The sequence below is a fragment of the Protomyctophum parallelum genome (assembly GCF_964188405.1).
Source record: "Protomyctophum parallelum genome assembly, chromosome: 8".
NCBI lineage: Eukaryota > Metazoa > Chordata > Actinopteri > Myctophiformes > Myctophidae > Protomyctophum > Protomyctophum parallelum.
Window position 1 is genome coordinate 52,655,955 of NC_139703.1, and position 10,937 is coordinate 52,666,891.

The 10,937-nt window shown below is 47.9% G+C and overlaps 1 protein-coding gene across 1 annotated transcript in view; it reads right to left on the minus strand.

The window, feature by feature from the left end:
• The window catches only part of LOC310862519 (plasminogen-like), a 95,776-nt gene that overhangs the window by 63,626 nt on the left and 21,213 nt on the right, over window positions 1-10,937 (minus strand). The window lies entirely within an intron of this gene.

Sequence of the window (10,937 nt, forward strand, 5' to 3'; positions counted from 1 at the left end):
GGGCTGTAGTTCACGTACCGTATGAATCTGGGCTGTGGTTGTGACATTGGGTGAAAGAGGACGAGTGTGGCTACAAAATTACCGAAACCCATGCGTGTAAAGTTAATATTTTGGCCGTGAGGACGATTTGTTCGGAGAATTTCGCTACAGTCTTCACATTGGCTTGTCCCTCTGACCCGCTCTCTCTCTGGCCGTGCGACACTGTGAGTCGAGATTTTTGCTCAGACCACACACACTTTGAACTGCGATAGCGGGCAAACCGTGCAACGTATTCGAATTCCGTCTGAACCAGTTTCTACGTAACAGTATGCCAGAGCAATGTGGCTCCAAAGTAACGTGTCGTTTTCTGTTTTTACCCGCGTTTCCCCATTGACTTTGCATGGGGCATTTTTCACGTTGTTTATTGCGAATTACGTCGGTACGGTAACCCAAAACGGAAAGAAAAGCACAAGCACACCATTCCCGGCCGAGCCGCACGTTTCGATGTATATATTGTGGGGCTTTGGTAAACCGTGCGGCCGGCCGTAGACGTCAAAGTTTCGTGTCTTGACTACGATTATTATTATTAAAGGGACACTTCACCCTTTTTGCAAAAAAATATATGTTAATGACGTTTAGAAGCTTTAGATCACTTTCCTGGGGGTATTTATGTGTGTAATATGTGGTTTTAGTTATTTTAGATTGTAGCAGTGAGCCTGTTGTCTCTGATGTCATGGACACTGGTCTCACTACCTTCCTGGACTACAATTCCCATAATTCTTTGGTGCACTGCTCCTCCTTGAGGATAGGGGGAGAGTTGTCTTACTGAGACAACATGTAGTCCAGGAAGGAAGTGAGCCCAGTGTCCATGACATCAGAGACAACAGGCTCACTGCTACAATCTAAAATATCTAAAACCACATATTACACACATAAAGCCCCCCAGGAAAGTGTTCTAAAGCTTCTAAACGTCATTAACATATATTTTTTAGCAAAAAGGGTGAAGTGTCCCTTTAAGTATGTGTTGCGGATTTCAACCTGTGTTTCTGCCATTGCATGGCAGGCACCCATTTTTATTGTTTTCATGAACTGATATCATACTAAAGCATGACAAAGGCCATATAATAGTGGCGAACCGATCCTTTAAGAAAAGGTCTCCATTTGGCCACCCCGAGAAAGCATATTCAAAGAGCCTAGTGACAGTCAGGGGTAAATATAAACTGTTACTGACTTACTCCTGATGACATCACAAAACCATTGAAAAAATCCTATTTTGGCATGCATGGTAAACCTATTAATTTAAGTTTTTATATTTAAATGATATTAAGAAAGTCACTCACCATTCCACAGTGGTGGAAAGTAAGTGCATTTACTTAAGTACTGTACAATTTTGAGGCATTTGTACTTTACTTTAGTATTCATGAATTCCAATACTTTTACTTCTACTCCACTACATCTCAGAGGCAAATATTGTATTTGTACGCCAAAAAAATGCATTAACCACTTCCTCAGTATAGTAGACTATTTGAAAATAGCGGATCTACAAGCTCACAATATGTCGTGTTGTGCCACATTATGAGCTTGTAGATCATGCAAAGTAGCCTATAGTGCTGGTTTGCAATAGTAACAAAAGTTTTTGTACTATACAATTGTATGTATAAGTACAGAACAAAGAAGGTTTGTTTTTGCCATCTTTGTTGAAGAGGCTGAGCAATTATGTTTTAGTTTATTTTAAGCCAGTGTAATTTTTTTGTTGGCTAAGACTAGATACTATAATTGCCTAGGCAGGCCTAACGTTCAATGGATTGTTAAGCTTAAATCTGAATTTGCTACTAAAAGTAACACTAAGACTATGTTGCTAAAATACTTTTAGTCTTACTAGAATTACTAAAATGACTAGGTTATGTTTCTGGTTTAGGTTTATTCTACGTGGGGAATAAAGAACCTTTTTTTGCATGGTGGGGAACATAGAACCTGGGGAATGCAGCAATCTGCTGGGGGTGGGGAAATGTTTTATATCAGTGGTGAGAACTGAACACAGCCAGTCTCCAGCCGAGAGAGAGAGAGAGAGAGAGAGAGAGAGAGAGAGAGAGAGAGAGAGAGAATTTGCCATCTTTGGTGAAGAGTGAGCAATTCAGTTTGTAGTTTATTTTATGCCAGTGTTAATTTGTAGTTGATAGAAAAATAAAATAAAAAACATTTCCCCACCCCCACCATGCCGGAACCTCTGGCTTTTTACTTTTACTCAAATAAATGGTGAATTACAAACTTTTACTTGTAACAAAATTGTTCTATTGCAGTATTGATACTTTTACTCAAGTAAAACATTTGTACTTTTTACACCACTGAAGAATAAGTACATTACATTTGTGTAAAGTTCTACAATAAGCATTAGTGAAAGTCTTTTTACTTTTTTGCTTGAAAAGGAACCTTGTTCATCTCTCTCTCTCTCTCTCTCTCTTTCTGGACAAAGAATAGACACTGAAAAGGCCTGGGAGCAGATCTCGTATCTTCACACCTCACAGACCGGGCATATAGGGGGAGGGGGGTTGAGAGAGAGAGAGTGAGTCCCCAAAGCAGTAACACACACACATAATGTGTGTTGTGGAAATGTAGATCTGCTGTTGACAATAAAGGATAAAAAAAACGTCCTCTGTCTCTCAGAATCAGAAGCTGTTACATCAGTTTTACAAGTAAAAAAAGGAAAGGAGTTCAAAGCAGGAAATAGAGTTTGAGTGCAATGTAAACGTACGTTTTCTCATGCCGATAAAGCTCCTTTGAATTGAATTTAATTTACATTTTCTGTCTCATTTCAAGTTTTCAAATATATAAAATTATTTTGAAAATAGAAGATCCACAAGCTCACACTACATCGCACGCTATTTTAAAATGGCCAAATTGTGTATAGTTGTTAAACATTATTTTTGCCTATGCAAAGTAGCCTGTAGTGCTGGATTGCAGTGTTGCCAGTTCTGCTTATTATAAAGGAATTTTGCTAGTTTCCCCTGTAAAATACTGGCTTGGTTGCTGATTTGGGCATTCTTTCACCATTCATTTTTGAAAAGAGCTGATAGGGCTCAAGTGGTGAGTGGAACTGGTTGCTTTTTTGGGTTTGTTTAGTTTTTTTCACTAGGTTTGCTTTGTTTGGAATTGATCGATATAAGAATTGAGAGTTGATTGTAAATAATGGTATCTAGTTCACCTAAAACATGATGAGCAGACTTATGGTTGTGAGATCTGGGGGCCATTAGCAAACCAAGACCTTGAAAAATGGGATAAACACTAAAACACCAACCGGAAACCCTATACACACAGAACTAGGCCAAATTAACTCTTTGTTTGGTGGGGGGGCGGGGGATTACGAACTGCCTTGCAAGAAAGACATGTAATTATTCTTTCATTTAGCACCTTAATAATTAACTTGAGCAACTGTATGGGCTTCACTCAAAAACCTGAGTAGACCCCAGAATTGTTTTAAAGAGAAAACAAATACCCTTGGAAAAAGTACTAAAAGTACTACTTTGGTAATTACAAGTAAAAGTTCGTAATGCAACATTTACTTGAGTAAAAGTACAAAAGTAACAAAAGTAGAAATTACACTTTATGCATAATGTATCATTGCAAATTTTCAAATATATATAATTTTTAGAAAATAGCAGATCTACAAGATCACAAGCTTGTGTAGCTATATGGCTAAAGTGGGGGTAATGGGGTCCCTGGCATATCTTTTCAAATGGGGGTCCCTGGCATATCTCTTCAAATGGGGGTCCCTGACATATCTCTTCTAATGGGGGTCCCTGGCATATCTCTTCAAATGGGGGTCCCTGGCATATCTCTTCAAATGGGGGTCCCTGGCATATCTTTTCAAATGGGGGTCCCTGGCATATCTCTTCAAATGGGGGTCCCTGGCATATCTTTTCAAATGGGGGTCCCTGGCATATCTCTTCAAATGGGGGTCCCTGGCATATCTCTTCAAATGGGGGTCCCTGGCATATCTCTTCAAATGGGGGTCCCTGGCATATCTCTTCAAATGGGGGTCCCTGGCATATCTCTTCAAATGGGGGTCCCTGGCATATCTCTTCAAATGGGGGTCCCTGGCATATCTTTTCAAATGGGGGTCCCTGTCATATCTCTTCTAATGGGGGTCCCTGGCATATCTCTTCAAATGGGGGTCCCTGGCATATCTCTTCAAATGGGGGTCCCTGGCATATCTCTTCTAATGGGGGTCCCTGGCATATCTCTTCAAATGGGGGTCCCTGGCATATCTCTTCAAATGGGGAATCCCTGGCATATCTCTTCAAATGGGGGTCCCTGGCATATCTATATATTAAAGCGTTTTGCAGCATGTTTTTCTTTTATTACTTGGTTAATTTGCAAGCTGGGATGTATAGTTGCTCTGGCCTCTGTCCTACTGCCACCTACTGTCCGTTTATTATATTACACAGTGGGTGAAAAAAACACACCCCTTAAGACTAAACCACACCCATCAGAGGTGTGCCTTCCAGAGGTCCCTGGGTACCTCTAGGTACCTCTAGGTGTCAGGCCGGCAGAAAGGAATCTGTAAGACATAACCTTTTGCCATGAGGGAGAAATAAACTTCAACTTCAATATAATATTTATTGAACCTCAACAGTAAACTTTTTGGACCTCAAAAACAACTTCAGACAAGACAACTGGTAGACAATACTGTCTAATTAAAGACACAAATTGGCTCAGAACTTAAGACAACTGGTCAGTGGTCAGTCACACACACACGAGAGGCCCTCCCCTGCATATCTCTCTCTCTCTCTCTCTCTCTCTCTCTCTCTCTCTCTCTCGGCTGCGTCCCCCGCGCGTCGCCGCCTCCATTATTTTCAATGAACCTATCGCACATCGGCTGCGTCCGCCGCGCCGATGCAACGCTGTTCTATATTCCAGGCGTTGCCGCGCGGCCTCCACCCGGCTATCCGTGGGCGTGGCAATGGAATATAGTCAACAAAACTCCCCAGCCGCGTGGTAGCGCGCCGCGTCCTGTTGGTGTTGCCGTGCGGCTATGGCGCGCGGCAATACTGTGCTGCGGCGGTACGCGCGGCGGTCGCAGACGGTGTGTGTCGGGCTTGATTCTATAGGCGACGCGGCGCGACGCGGCGCGACGAGGCGCGACGCGGCGCGACGCGGCGCGGCGGACGGAGCCGGTGTGTGTTGGGCTTCATGTTTGCAGCAGCAGGAGGAGAAACAGCAGCAGCAAACCATTGCACACACGCACACACACACACACACACACAGAGTCAAAAGACACACTGTCAGCCGGCCCGTGGTAACAGAAAGCTTGGGGACGCTTAACATAATAACGGAGCACATTTCATTGTCAGTAACGTTAAAGGTTACTTTAGTAACCACGGTTGTATAAATAAATTGAACGAAATACCTTTCGTTTATGGGTAGGTTTCCTTCAAAACCTAGCTGCAGAACATTATTTTATGTGCTCCCAGGACAGAAAATTCTAGAATTTTGCTGTCCTGGGCTCTTGGGGGTGACGTAGGAAGCTACGCCCACGCCGTATAAAGCGGACGTGGCTACGTCATCCCTCATTCGGAACTTTTCTTCTGCTATAGAGAACAGAAGGGCGTTCCACGAAAGGTATTTCGTTCAATTTATTTATACAACCGTGGTTACTAAAGTAACCTTTAACGTTGTATTAAATAGAAATTTCACGAAATACCTTTCGTTTATGGGACTTTATGAACTCCCGTGAACTCCCTGAACTTCCAGTGGGTCCCAGGTAAGTCTTTTGGGAGGGGCTCGGACCCTTTTAGGTCCAGAACCTAGTCCTTGTGGAGAACAGGAGGCGGCGCTATGCTGCCCTGATGTTCTACTGAGCCGCTGCGCCCAAGACTGCGTGCGCTAACGAAGGCGCAGCCACATCTAGGTTATAGTATGTAGCGAAAGTCGAGGGTGTAGACCAGCTTGCTGCTGTGCAGACTTCCTGAATAGAGACACCCTTGTAGAGTGCCCAGGAAGCTGCCACGCCTCTCGTGGAGTGGGCCCTCAGGGCTTGAGGGGAATCCACTCCTTGGCTAGTGTAGGCCAGACGTATGGCTTCCACTATCCAGTTGGAGATAGTGACCTTCGTGACAGGCTTTCCTTTGGTCCTGGCACCCCAGGACGCAAAGAGTTGGCTTCCTTGTCTGAAGGGAGCCAGTCTATCCACGTATATGCGTAAGGCTCTGACTGGGCAGAGGCAGTTAAGCCTCCTGTCCTCGTCAGAGGCGAACGGCGGGGGGTGGAAAGCCTGAAGGTTCACTGGTACACACACTGAGAGAGCGTTTTTGGGAATGAAGGTGGGGTTTGCTTTTAGGGTGACGTTGGTCGACCCCTCATTGAACCTCATGCAGTCTGGAGAGATCGAGAGCGCATGTAGGTCGCTGACCCTTTTCGCCGTCGTGAGGGCGATCAGGAGAGCCACCTTCAAGGTTAGGAGCTTGAGGCTCACTGTTTGTAGTGGTTCAAAAGGTGCTGTAGCCAGAGCCTTTAGAACCAGGGACAAATCCCACGAGGGGACAAGGGATCTGCATGTCCTGTGTTCCCTGCGTACACCCTTCATATTTTTTTTTTTTTTTTTTTTTATTTTTTTTTTTTTTTTTTTTTGAACTGTTTTACCAGCGGGTGTTTCCACACCGTCTGGTTATCAAGGCCCGGGTGGCAGGCGGAAATTGCTGCCAGGTGGACCTTGACTGAGGAGAGGCCTAGACCGTTGTCTAGGAGCTCCCGTAGGAACGTCAGGACGTGGATCACTGAGGCCTGGTAGGGGACAACTTGGTCTGGTCTTCGTGAGCACCACTGCTCGAAGACGCGCCAGGCTGTGTCGTAACGGTCCCTAGTTGACTGGGCCCTGCCTTTTTGAATTGTTTCGATAACGTTCAGAGGTAGGCCCACTGCAGTCAACATCACCCTTTGACGGGCCAGACGTCTAGGTCCTGGGGGTGAGGGTGAAAGATCTCCCCTCTCGCTTGGGAGAGGAGATCCGCTCGAAGAGGAATTTTCCACGGCTGGTCGTAGAGGAGGGGGGTTATTTCCGACCTCCAGACCCCCCAGGACGGGGCTATTAGGAGCACCGTCAGACCCTGAGTCCTCACTCTGTCCAGAGTGGGGCTGATGAGGGACAGCGGGGGAAAGGCGTAGAGAAGGGTTTTGGGCCATCGGTGTGACAGAGCGTCTAGCCCCGATGTTGATGGTCCCCTGATTTGCGAAGAAGAGGGGACACTTCGTGTTCTCCTCTGTGGCAAAGAGGTCCACCCTGGGTTTCCCAAACCTGCTCCAGACCTGGGACGCTGCATGGGGATGTAGCGACCAGTCTGCGTAGCGGAGAGGTCCTCTGGACAGCAGGTCTGCCCCTGTGTTCAGAAGACCTGGGACGTGACACGCTACTACAGAGAGAAGGCGTGTGTCGGACCACAGGATGAATTTCCGCGCCAGCTGATGAAGACGAGGGGACCTGAGTCCGCCTTGTCTGTTGATGTAGCACATGGCGGTGGTGTTGTCTGTCCTGACTAGGACGTGGCAACCCCGGATGCGCTGCTCGAAGTGTCTCAGAGCGAGGAAGACCGCCATAAGCTCCAAGTAATTTATGTGAAGGGCACGCAGTGGCCCCACCCATAAACCTGCCTGTCATGCTGGCGTCTGTGGTGACGACTTTCCTGATCAGAGGCTTTCCCATAGGGACGCCCTCTGAGAGGGTTTTTCTGTCTGACCACCATTGAAGGGCTAGTGTGCATTGTGATGTCACTGTTACCTTCTGGTGGCGGCGGTGCATTGGTACATGTAGAGAGCCCATCCATTGTTGGAAAGGTCTCATATGTAGTCTTGCTAGGCGGATTAAATAGACCGCTGAGGCCATTAGCCCCGCCATCCGGAGGCATGCATGAAAAGGAATCGAGCGTCCCCTTTTGAATGATGCCACGCACTGCAATGTTGCCTCTATTCTCTCTCGGCTCAGGCGGGCCGTGTAGGAGATTGAGTTCAGTGTTATGCCTATGAAGTCTATTGACTGCGTCGGCATAAGCATACTCTTCTCGTGGTTTATTAAGAACCCGAGCGAGGCGAGGTGACTGAGCACGCGATGTGTGTGCGACAGTGCTTCTCGTGGAGAGTTTGCAAGTAGAATCCAGTCGTCCACATATGTTGCGAGACGGATTCCTTGCTGTCGCAGGGGAGCAATAGCTGCCGCGGTGCATTTTATGAAAACTCTCGGACTCAGAGACATCCCGAAGGGAAGGACTGTGTATTCGTACACTTTTCCTTTGAACCCGAAGCGCAGAAACTTTCTGTGCGGGGGGTAGATCGGAATGTGGAAGTATGCATCTTGCAGATCTATTGACGTAAACCAATCCCCCTCGCGGATTAGGCGCAGGAGGAGTGGTGGTGTCAGCATTTTGAATCGCAGCTTTTTCAAGTGACGGTTCAAGGCTCTGAGGTCTAGAATGGGACGGATTCCCCCCCCCTTTTTCTTTACTAAGAAATAACGGGAGTAGAAACCGTTCATTGATTGATCGGGGGACACCTCTGTGATTGCGCCTTTTTGCATTAAGGAATTGATTTCCTCTTGTAGAATGGCGGCTTTCTGCCCGCTCGCCTCTGAGAAAATAATTCTCCTGGAGGTGGGCGGTTTTGAGGCAAACTGTAGTCTGTATCCTGTCTGAATAGTACGGATGATCCACGGGGAAGCCCCGGATATCCGCCATTGTGACAGATGACGTGACAAAGGGTTCCCTGTGCTCGTCAGCGTGGTGCATTGCCGCCTGCCTAGGGGGAGACTTACCTTGTGTGGAATGTCGCCCTCTAGTGGATTTTCCTGGTAGTGAAGGAACATTTTGGCGTGGAGCTTCTGGCCTGTGCCAGCTTTTGCTGACACAGTGTGGGTTATCTGTCCCACTGGGCTTCTGCCCTTCAGAGTTGGTTTTATTGTTGTTTTTTTGTGTTTTTGTTTTTTTGTTTTCTTTATTGAACAACTTAAAACAGGCACATGTGGTGAATTGCACATTTGAACAACATTCTGGGTCTGTACAGCAGTGCTCACAGCACTGTGTACAGCCCATTTTAAGCGCTTTAGCGCAGGCTCTGAGGTGAGATCCGTGATCCCCCCCTCTGGCCTTGAACTCTGAATGTGGGGAAGATGACCCGGCCCGGGTAGGTCATTTGCGCTTCCCCTGGCCTCGGCCCCTGGGAGCGCTCTTGGCCTTGGAGGGCGGTGGAGAGGTGCGGCGGTCTGTTCTGCCACGTCCTGCAGGGTGTCGCTGTCTGTCTCCGCTCCGGTCCTGGGACCTGGGTTTGTCGTCAGCCTTGGCCTTCCAGGGTGCCTTCTTGGCCTTGGAGCGGCCTGCCGGGGTAGCCTGGTTGGCCAGTGGCTCGAGCGCCTTCATGGTTTTGGTGGAGGCCTCGAGCTGCTGAATGGACTCTGACATTTTGGACAGTGCGTACTTAAACATGTTGTCTGGGTGGATATTTCCAGCCACAAACTCCTTCTTTGTCTCAAGAGAGATGGCGGTGGTCTGATCGACCCAACGCCATCTCTCCTGGAGGATGGAGCACGCCATGGCCTTGGCGTTGTGGTGAGTGGTGTTCCTCTGGAGAGTAGCCATCTCGTGGTTCAAGCGGCGTAGCTCTGCCAGGTCCTCGGGCAGTTCCGCCATCAGGACAGGAGCGGACTTCTGTCCCATCTCAATGAGGAGGCGCTTGGTAGAACCTTGGAGAAGTGCTCCTGCGTTGAGAGCGCTTGCCGCGAGGGACATGTGTCCGTACTGCCACTTGTTTATTTTTGAGGCCTCCTTCACACTGCTGGACAGGAGCTGAGGGTCCTCAGAGTGGTGGTCCACTCCAGGAGCTGCCGGGTTGGCCAGGTAGGCCGCGATGGCTGTGTCCATCTTTGGCATGACGTTCAAGGCGAGGTCTACCTGGCTCTGATGTGGGACGTCGTGGGGCCCCTTCACGCTGGCCCTGGGAAGTTCCACCATCAGGAGGGGTTTGTCCCAGGCGTGCCTCATGGCGCCCTCGAAGCCCGTGGCTAGAGGGATCCTCTGTCTTTTAGGTGCAATGGGGGGGGGCGGAGTCAGCAGTCATGCCGTCCCATGGTTTTCCAGGCAGCCACGGGCTCTGAACGCTTCGTAATACTTTTCGACACGTTTGAGCCTGCTGGCTAGGATATCGTCGTCCATTTTCTCACAATGGAGACAAATGGGACCGGTTTCCTCCAAGACGTCACGGGTGTGACTAATGCCGAGGCAATACATACATTCGGGATGGCCGTCTCTTCCCGACATGGTGTTCCCGCACCCGTAGGTGACGCAGGTCTTTTGTTGAATTTCAACCGGTACCTGGGTTCGGCGCCGGCGTCTTTCCTCTGGCTGGGGTTCCCTCGGCAGCGACATGGTTGCTTGTCGAGAGAGGAGTCCGAGTCATTAACACCCACAGGTTTATATTCCTCGTGGTGTGTTTGAAGAGAATACCACAGGCGTAGCTGCCTAGTAGCGCGAAGCTAACTATCGATAGCTTTAGGCTAACAAACTAGCTTAGCTAGAGAGAAAAAGGCGCGAGCTACTTTTTTCCAACGAGCGAGCAGGAACAAGTTGGCTAAAACTCACTTGTGTAGTAGTTTGGCTTTTTCCTCGAGAAGAATATTCTTCTGTTTTGCTTCGAGAGTGTGCCAGAGATCTCACGGTCCTAAAGAATTAGTCTCTCGGCCGAATTTATGAGATATATGACCCTGCACACACTGTGGAAGTTTAAAGTTCGTTCTATCAGCATAGCAGAAGAAAAGTCGAGTGAGGGATGACGTAGCCACGTCCGCTTTATACGGCGTGGGCGTAGCTTCCTACGTCACCACCAAGAGCCCAGGACAGCAAAATTCTAGAATTTTCTGTCCTGGGAGCACATAAAATAATGTTCTGCAGCTAGGTTTTGAAGGAAACCTACCCATAAACGAA